Source organism: Stomoxys calcitrans, chromosome 5, assembly GCF_963082655.1.
Source record: "Stomoxys calcitrans chromosome 5, idStoCalc2.1, whole genome shotgun sequence".
Taxonomy (NCBI): domain Eukaryota; kingdom Metazoa; phylum Arthropoda; class Insecta; order Diptera; family Muscidae; genus Stomoxys; species Stomoxys calcitrans.
Genome location: NC_081556.1, coordinates 162,231,155 through 162,241,719, shown reverse-complemented (window position 1 = coordinate 162,241,719; position 10,565 = coordinate 162,231,155). Strand labels below are relative to the sequence as shown.

The window sequence follows — 10,565 nt, the reverse complement described above, 5'->3', positions numbered from 1 at the left end:
ACTCATTTGACATGTATAACTTAATGCACTCCAAAATTAAATGAAGATTTTCCAGGAAATTTTAGTTTTATAGCTATCGTAGCGCAGAAGTTGGCATGTTCGCCTAAGACGCTGAACGCATGGATTTGAATCATGGTGAGAACATAAGAAAAAAATTTTCAGCGATAGTTTTCCCCTCCTAATACTGGCAAATTTTGTGAGGAACTATGCCATGTAAAAACTTCTCTCCCAAGAGGTGTCGCACTGCGGCAGCGGTGGTTTTGCCCTCCTAATGCTGGCAAAATTTGTGAAGAACTATGCCATATAAAAACTTCTCTCCAAATAGGTGTCGCACTGCGGCACGTCGTTCGGGCTCGGCTGTGAAAAGAAGGTCCTTTTCATTGAACTTAAAACTTGAATCGGACTGCACTCATTGATAAGTGAGAAGTTTGCCCCTGTTCCTCAGTGGAATGTTCATGGGCAAAATTTGCAATTTACAGCTAGTTATACTAATTTAAATTACCAAAAATTGTCTCGACACGGGTTAACTATGAGCATCACGCAGGCTGAAATTTTGAGCTCCAATCTGTGTGGTGCTCTTCGTTATCACGAGAAGCTTAGCTGGGAGCTACCGGGCGCGTTCCGAGGTTGAGGATAGTGGAATGCTCCATACGGAGTTGCTGCAACTACAGTCGCGGACAATCAGCAGGCCGGGTGATCCCGGCTGTTGCGATTTCCATATGGTAAAATCAGTAACAGAACAATCTGTGCCAAATTTTGTGCTGATCGGTTGATCGGTCGAGTGGAGAGTCAGTGAGAGGCCGGGTAGTCCCAGGTCGTTTAAAAATTGTTGCTACTATGGCCATATAAGTGGAAATCCGGCGATAAATAATTATGGACGCAATATCCAAATTTGAACCGATTTTGATGAAATCTCGCAGATCTCGCCACATTGTCCACTATATACACACTGGAGATAAATGATAAGCTGGATGTGAGAGTCGATGGAGTAAAGATTTTAACCAACAAGTGACCCATAATACTTGGTGTCATATTTAACATCTCTTTCATAATCTCTTCACCAAGGCCGCAAAGCAACGTTACCATTGGAAACCATTTATTGAAAGTTTTTAAAAAGGAGACACAACAGATTTGTTCCAATAAAAAAATTTGCAGGAGAATAAGAACAGCATTTACACTTCTGCTATTTATTTTAATTAAACGCTGGTTTTCATAAAACAAAAAACGTCAAATACTTGTATGAAATGCATAAAAGGCATATCGTTGTTTTCGATTTATTGTTGTTGCTATAGTTCCTTTTTTCATAATTTTTAATTTGATAAACAAGTTTTTATTTTAAACCTATAATCGGATATTCACAAATGCCGCCAATAACTATTAGTGAGAAAGAATAACAGTAAAAAGGTAGTAAGGGAAGGCAAAAGTCGGGCGGAGCCGACTATATAAGACCCTACAATTATAAATTCGGGCAATATATAATTATATGTATATGTATATGAGTGTTATATCTAAATCTCAACTGACTTTTAAACAGATCGTTTAAAAATTGTTGCTACTATGGCCATATAAGTGGAAATCCGGCGATAAATATGTATGCCACATCCAAATTTGAACCGATTTTGATGAAATCTCGCAGATATATTAAGATCAGTAACAAAATAATCCGTGCCAAATTTTGTGCACATCGGTTACAAATTGTGTTTATTACAACCTTATAAGAGTAAATCGGGCGAAATATATATATGGGAGCTATATCCAAATCTGAGCCGATTTTGAGGTAATTTAGCTGATATATTAAAAACAGTAACAAAACAATCCAAAATTTTGTGCAGATCGGTTGAAAATTGCAGCTACTACGACCATTTAAGTGCAAATCGGGCGATACATATATAAGAGAGCTATATCTAAATATAGACTGATTTTGACGAAATTTTGCAGATATGTTAAAATCAAACAAACAAAACAGTCCGTGCCAAATTTTGTGCAGTTCGGTTGAAAATTGTAGTTACTAAGGCTATTTTAGTGCAAGTCCGGCGGTACATATATATGGGAGCAATATCTAAATCTGAACCGATTTTTACCAAAAATTTCTTGGGTCGAAAAAGCGATTTGTGCAAAATTTCGTGATGATTGGACAGCAAATACGACCCGCGCTTTGATTTCAAGACCACATGGACTCACAAATGGATATGGCTAAATCGAATCAGAAAGTGATTCTGAGTCGATTGGTATACTTAACAATGGGTGTAGCTCTTCTCCTTCTTAGCGTTGCAACAAATTATAATACCCCGTACCGCAGTGGTGGTGTAGGGAATAAAAAGGCGTTTATATTTTCGACAGGATTGGAAGTCAGATGTTTTCTGTTATAGGAGCACGTTCTATCATATTCATTAAATATCAATTGTAAAAAATATGCAATGCAATACAAAAATGGAGATTTATATACAAAATTATCCTTTGACAACGCAACTGAAGTTGGATTGCAATCCTAATCGATCACTTAAATCGGAGTTTAGAGTTAAATAATTGGAAGTCAGATGTTTTCTGTTATAGGAGCACGTTCTAACATATTCATTCAATATCAATTGTAAAAAATATGCAATGCAATACAAAAATGGAGATTTATATACAAAATTATCCTTTGACAACGCAACTGAAGTTGGATTGCAATCCTTATCGATCACTTAAATCGGAGTTTAGAGTTAAATAAATAAGGCGTATTCAACTAAATCAATTAAAATATCTTTCGATAGATGTAATTAGCATGGCATAACGAAAGTTCCAATGGACCCAAACTTCATGAAGAAAGCGAGGGCGAACTTTTCGCATAACTTGCCTTGCCGGGCTTGGGTATAAATACCACCAATGTCTCGTGCCAGGCTATCGAAGTGTATGCATGTCCTAGTCATGCTGTGACAATAGTGGCTAGATGAGGCGCAAAAAAGTCGGAAATATTCCATCAGGTTCGGATAATTCAAGCTCCTCAAGGCTTCCTTGACCATAAATTCCGTTATGATAAGCCATCGATCAACCTCATTATTTCAAGATTCCGGTGTCTCCGTGAGTCCCGTCGTATCCTGTGGAAAATACGTTGTCATCAAAAGCCTCCGTTGTCTCTCACACCCATGACGTATGCTATCGTATCAGTTTGGACATGGGTTTTTGAGGGAAACTTTTTCATCTTGACGGCGTCATTAACGCTATCGACCGTGTGTAATACACATCCTAATATACTTCCGCTTTTGTAATGTTGAGGATCTCCCGGCCACCCAGGGTTTTTCTTGGGCTGATTTCTCGAAGAGGACAACTGTCTTCGAAAGACTCCACTAGTGCAGTCGTAATCCTCTTGACATATTGTTACATCTAACACCTTCATTCAATCCTATTAACAAAGATAGCGGTGTTACCAATATTAAGTGTTATAAGGTTGTTAGTATTAAAGAATTATACCAGGGCTTGGCCCCGCTTATTAATATTGGTACATCCCCACGAAATTGATGTGAGTTCGCATCGCTCCCTATTAGTACCTCATTTCCTGTCTGTTTTGCTTTCCTCACCAACCGTTGCAGCTCCGACGTAGGTGGCGGTGTCGGAGAGTCGAAGGCAGATAAAGTGATACCAGGTATGCGACTCCCTGTCTCATCACTGTTGCATCCGACGTTGACAACTCTGTGGAAAATATATTATTTCAATTTTTATGACAAATAACGCAGGTCCTTGGCCGAGTACATGTGTTAGCATAGAATAATTGGTATTTGATATAGTTCAGTCCAGAAACTTTGTTCCGGCTGCTGATATTAGAAATATAAAATTGTCATCTCATCACTGTTGCATCCGACATTGACAACTCTGACCTTTCCTTTCAAAACAGACCTTTCCTCTCGAGACTGACCGCGCCGCATTTGCAGATACACCGCATATATACGATGCTTTCCACTATCCGTAACCTGCACTCAAAAAAGTATCCCAATGGTTGAGTTAAAATAAACTACTTTCGAATAATGTTGAACTTCATATAGCGCTAAAAACATTTTTATTGGTTTTTAGTTAATGCAGATGTAAAATATAATTACATCACAACGAAGTTATGGTACCAAATTGTTCTTTATTCAACACAACTTATGGAATAAAATGTTCGAAATTTTTATTGTGTTAATACATCTGTACAAACTTTTTGCAAAATCTCTGCTTCTATTTCGTTCAGTTTATCAAGAAAATTAAAAGTGTAGTTTTTATCTCTACATAAAATGTAATTTTTTTTTTTCATTATTATTTTAAGGTAAAACAAATTTATTGTGAAAAATGTTTCGTTGAAATAGCGTTATGCAGAAAAATTGCTGTTGTTAACTAACGCAACAAACTAGATGACATTGTAAAATGTAAAAGTGGTATTTATAAAGACATATATAATTAGTGCAATCTTATGTCAATATTTTATTATTCATATATAGATTTTATTGACTTGGGTACTGAGGATGGAAGGCAATACATGTGAATCTATATTTCATGATATTGCACGCAAAATGCTAAAATTGGTATTTATAACTGACGGAAATATACCAAAAGCTCCGTTCCAAGTTGTCCCAAAAGGTTAGAGAAAATTCAATATTGCGATTTCAGAGAAAAACAGTTTTTTTGATTCATTTACTTTGTGATAATGACATAAAAACAAATTGTTATCGATATCATTAATCATGAGATGTTTTGCATACAATTAATGAACAGTGATGTCCATTATCAAGAATTTACTATGTGTGTCATAGGTTTGCGTTTACCACCATGTTTACCTTCAAAAGACTTCATTGCTGGAGCTTCTTCATCCATTCTGACAACATGCCCCAGCCAACGCAGCCGTTGTATTTTTTAAATATGTATGTATGTATATAAATTATTGCTTATAATACTCTTTTTTTTACCTTTAAAAGACTTCATTGCTGGAGCTTCTTCATCTATCCTGACAACATGGGCTAGCCAACGCAGCCGTTGTTTTTTAATTGTGTATGTATATAAATTATATTGTTTATAATATTCTTTACAGACGGTGTCGCAGAAAACGAAGAGAGACTCAAAATGGAATCGACAATTCGTTTTTTTAGAACCATGGGACCATTAAGAAAAAATATAAACATTTTAAGCAATATATTTCATGTTTTATTCGCAATTAAATCCAATGAAAAATATTTCTGTGAAAAATATCAACTATTTATTTTTATTAAAACAGTAAAAACATTATTTAAAAGTTATGGTAAATTTGAAATAAATAGTTCTCTGAGTTAATAACAACTTTAATTGTTTTTTTAGCTTGTCATAAATTCAAATTGCAAAATTGTTAATCAATAATACAAATTCCTTAATAGGTCGGATTTCAGCAACATTTTTTATTGAATGTACAAATAGAAATTCATACTTTTAGTTTTATTTATTATTATTATTAGTGCACATATTGAACCAGGCTTTCGCTTATATACGTAGGTAGTTGCCGTCTTTCAAAAATATTAGGGACAATTTATTCTTATTGAAATATTATGCGCAGCTCAGGTCTCCCATAGACACAAGAAAAAGCGGATTTTGCTTATTTCATAAAAATTTGGATCGATAATAAAATTTTGTTTGCAGTACAAGGCTGAAAATTAATTCGTAAGGCCATGCAATTTAGGGTTTCTAACATAAGGTTTCTTTAACTATTTTTCACGACTTTTAATTTAAATTTAAAATCATCTTTATAATTGGATTAAATCTAGGCTTGGTATAACAGAGAAACTAATCGATCTGGTCTGTTACAAATTCTTTCAACCATGTCAATTTTTTACAACATTTTATATTAAATACTACTCAAATTTGAAAAGTTCGTTAACTATTTTTAACGTATTTTAATTTGGTTTGAAGAAAATTGGTTTGTAGCAAGTGTTAAACTCAAAATAACAACTTGTTTGCTTTGGGTAAGTAAAAATGTTGTTTGCTATTGGAATATTAAACTTGTTAAATGAAAATTGGTTAAGTAAAATGACTTCCTAAACCCAAGTATATGAACTATTTTTGTATATAGTGTTGTTTAATTCAAAATTGAAATTTCAAGCTATACCATATTATTATGCTCCATTCGAAAGAGAGCGCCCGAAAAACACATGGATCCCTAGAAACAAACACAAAACCTATTAGTCTAATCTGGACATAAGATAAAACTTCAAAGTCTTTTCGTAAGACAACATTATATTCAATTTTTTTTTCTAAAGACTAAATTTCGATGAAATTTTCTGTAACAAAATTTGAATACATTTTTTTCATAATGTAAATAACATTTATTCTTAAGACGAAAGGTTGGCTCGGGCCTAGCCCACCGAAATTATTTTTTTCTAAAAGAATGATTTTAATAAATTTCAAATGCATCTTATCAAACGACAAAAAATTTCTAAAATTTTTTCCAAGGACAAATTTCAATAAATATTTTGAAAGACAAAATTTTAATGAACTTTTCATTAAAGACCGAATCGAAATGTATTTTTCTTAAAGCCAAAATCGTCATGGACATTTCCACAAAAAAAATTCAATTAAAATGTTCCGGTGATAAATCTCATTTGATAAATCTCTTTCTTCAAAACATAATTCTCATGAATTTACTCTTGATTCTAGTTTGTTTGTTTATTTCTTTTTAGTTTCACATACAACAAGATTTTGCATTTTTAATTATAGTATGTGAAATGTTATAGGAAAAAATAATCGTTAGAAAAGCTGATTTAATAAATAAATAAATAAAATTCCACTAACAGAAATCATAAAAAGAAAAGATAGGAAAATTTAAGTAAATGGGTTTTTTGACTTTAGTGGACATTTTGAGCATTAATGCAAAAATAGAAAAAGAAATATTAAAAATGGTCATATTAAGCTTTTATTTTAAATTTATTTACATTGCCAATAAATTGAGTTTATTACTATCAGGGTGTGCCAATCGGTAGCAATCTCCTGTGGTGAGTTGTAAAAATGGGTTTTTTTGCACTGGTGAGAAAAAATTTACATTTTGCTGTGCCAAAGAGTAACTTTCTCACCAAAGCATATTTATAAATTGGCCGCATCGGCGATTTGCTACAACAAATGATTTTTTGGGAACTTGATATGTCAAAATTTTTAAACAAAACGAAAAAAAAATCGATTTGCTGTGACATTTAAAATTTACGGCAAATTATCTTTAATCAATCAGATCAAGAAGAAAGAAGTTTCTTAATATTTGAGTGTCAAGCAAGAAAATGCATATTATAAAACGTTAAAAATTTTCATTAGCTCCAATGGCTTTACCCACAAAACCACCAAGATTGCAGGTTATTGTAGCGATAAAATAGCTACCAAGTGCAGATCGGGGTAGTTCTGGCTCAATTCCAATTGGGCTGAAATTGTTTCCAACTTTATGGGGGTATGTCTCGATTATAACCAGGGACCACACATCACAAATGTCAAATGGATGGTGGATAGAAAGGAACTTCTCCAGCCCGCCTGGTTTCCATTGTTGTCATGTTTGTTGGCTCCATATCTTCTACATTCTAATATCTGGCATTGTATTGCCGTAAATTTTGTCTGTGTTCTTCAGCGCTTTTTGAATCTTTTTGGGGGCGACAAAATGATTAAGGTTGTTAGACGCGTACCATTATATAACCTAAGTTTAACCATAGCAGCAGCAAACACAACGATCAATTTAGAGAATTTTTATTTTGAAGTCGATATTTTTGATAAGGCGAATTCTAAAATTAATTGACATACCAAGTTCCATCAGCTGTGCTTATGCGGCCCCCTTTTTAAATACGCCTTGTTTCTCACTATACAAATGTTTGACATTTCTGTCTGAGCAAAAACAAGCCAAGCTATTTTAAATAATCAAAGTTTATTGATAATTACTCATGACTTGCTTAAAAACGATTGTTTAGTAAACTTGCAATAAGAACAATTAATTACTTGGGCATTGTACACAGATAAAAGTCTCTTTGGATTAATGATTTTATTGTACTAAGATTTTATTCACATGTAAAAGCCAAATGATTGCTGATGCTGTCGCCGTCCAACAAACATTTCACAAAGAGGTTGCAAATGTTTCAAATAAAAACATTGTGTTTCGCCAATTTCTTTCAACAGTGTACCATTTTTCATAAATTTTCAAATGGCAATGTGAAAATATAATGTTTTTAACAAAATCATCAATAAATCATAAACAAATAAATACGTATAAAAATCTTTTTACAATGATAAGATTTTGCGAATAATGATAACTGAAGTTGTTTAATGATTTAAATGATGAAAGATTTAATAAAATTTAACTAGTCAAATTCCACGTTTTCAAAACATTCCAAACTCGCTAAGTAAGGAAATGTGTAAAAATAGGAAAGATTTTTTTAAATCCTATTAGTCAGTGGACTTTTTTCTAAGAGAGCAAGTTTTATATTACAGTTACGTTTTCCGCTAGGACATTTAACATCAATTAGTGGCCATCTTGGGCTAATTGAATGGAAAGCTTTCTAGAGAATTTGCTTTTTGAGAATATGTAAAAATAATTTTCTTGCTAAAAATTATAATTTTTTAGGAGGATATAAATTATTTATTAGTCTAACGAAAATAAATCAAATAAAATTTTAAAACTTAAGAAAGAATAACTTATTGAAATTTTAAAAATAGTTTGAGAGCAAATTAAAATGAGGAAAAAAATCAAAAAAAAAAATCTTCAAAATACTTAAAGTTATTCGCCGAAACTTTCACTATAAAACTAAGATATACGCAAAGACAAGCGCATTTTGAAGGATTTGAAGATTAAGAACGGCCTGTTAATAGTGTGTTGGCAAGCAGTACAAAATGTAGCTCTGACTTTATGGCCAATGTCACCGCCGATGGGGCAGTTCCTGCACCCAGCAGCAACCACAATTTATTTTTGAAACATTTACAACTGTAGCTGCTTAACGTTTTCAGTTTGCGTAAAATTTTATGGAAACAGGAGCCATTTAAAACCAATTGACCGACACAAACAATAACCTATTGAGATCTTAAAAATATTTTGATTGCAAATTCAAATGAGCGCAAAAGAAAAAAAAGTATCAAAATACTAAAAGTGATGGCCGAAACTTTCACCATAAAACTAAGATGTACGCAGGCACAAGCGCATTTTGAAGGATTTGAATATTAGGAACGGCCTATTAATAGTGTGGTGGCTAGCAGTACAAAATTTAGCTCTGACCTGCACCCAGCAGGTTTGTTTGTGTAAAATTTGCGTTTATCTATGTAATCGCTCGTGGTTCAAGCGACACCTATATTTTCATTATTTACCAATATTTTTGATATTTCAGCCCACTTAGTTGTTAAATGTGGAGCAATAGCATTTAGAAAAAATCCCTAAAACTATATCTAAACAATACCCAAATTTGAAACGTGTGTTTAACTATACATTCGCTCGTTGTCTATGCGACGGCATAATTTCCATTAACGCAGATACCCATGCTTCGGATCTATACAACAGCACGGGTAGTATCAGTGTCTTGAACAGTGCAATTTTCGTCAGACAAGTGATATCGTCCACTTTGTCTTATCTATTCTATTGTGATTTTAGGAACAGTAAAAGCCGCTTTGATTGGTTTAGTTTATGATTTATTCGGTAAGAAAAACTTTGTTTGCTAACGTTGCTATACGGCGATAAAATCGATATCATATCGAGTGGTTTTTCTGTAGGGATGCCCCCAGCAATACCATTAATGGACAGTGGCAAACTTCTCACATATCAATGAGTGCTGTCTGATTCAAGTTAAGAGGCCTCCTTTTTATAGCCTGGTCCGAACGGTGTGGTGCGACACCTCTTAGGAAATAAGTTTTACACGGCCTCTATGCATAGCCACCGTAGCGCAAAGGTTAGCAGGTCCGTCTATGACGCTGAACGCCTGGCCTCGAATCATGGCAAAAAGATCAGACAAATTTTCAGTGGCATTTATGCTCTCCTAATGCTAATGTTTCGCAATGCAGGATGCCCTTCAGACTCGGTTATAAAACCCAAATTTGAAACGTGTGTTTAACTATATAATCGCTCGTGGTTCATGCGACGCCTATAATTTCCATTAACGCAGATACCCATGCTTCGGATCTATACTACAGCACGGGTAGTATCAATGTCTTGAACAGTGCAATTTTCGTCAGACAAGTGATATCATCCACTTTGTCTTATCTATTCTATTGTGATTTTAGGAACAGTAAAAGCCGCTTTGATTGGTTTAGTTTATGATTTATTCGGTAAGAAAAACTTTGTTTGCTAACGTTGCTATACGGCGATAAAATCGATATCATATCGAGTGGTTTTTCTGTAGGGATGCCCCCAGCAATACCATTAATGGACAGTGGCAAACTTCTCACATATCAATGAGTGCTGTCTGATTCAAGTTAAGAGGCCTCCTTTTTATAGCCTGGTCCGAACGGTGTGGTGCGACACCTCTTAGGAAATAAGTTTTACACGGCCTCTATGCATAGCCACCGTAGCGCAAAGGTTAGCAGGTCCGTCTATGACGCTGAACGCCTGGCCTCGAATCATGGCAAAAAGATCAGACAAATTT

General features: G+C 34.1%; 1 long non-coding RNA gene across 2 annotated transcripts; it reads left to right on the top strand.

Annotated features, from left to right (window-relative positions):
* Window positions 1-148: 148 nt before the first annotated feature.
* Window positions 149-5,283, top strand: LOC106086155 (uncharacterized). Of its 2 annotated transcripts, XR_009398308.1 has the most exons (5): window positions 149-1,404; window positions 1,535-1,777; window positions 4,280-4,388; window positions 4,452-4,871; window positions 5,039-5,283. It is a non-coding gene; the product is annotated as an uncharacterized LOC106086155 (long non-coding RNA). The 2 variants fall into 2 exon arrangements; XR_001221091.2 differs by lacking the exon at window positions 1,535-1,777.
* Window positions 5,284-10,565: the final 5,282 nt, after the last annotated feature.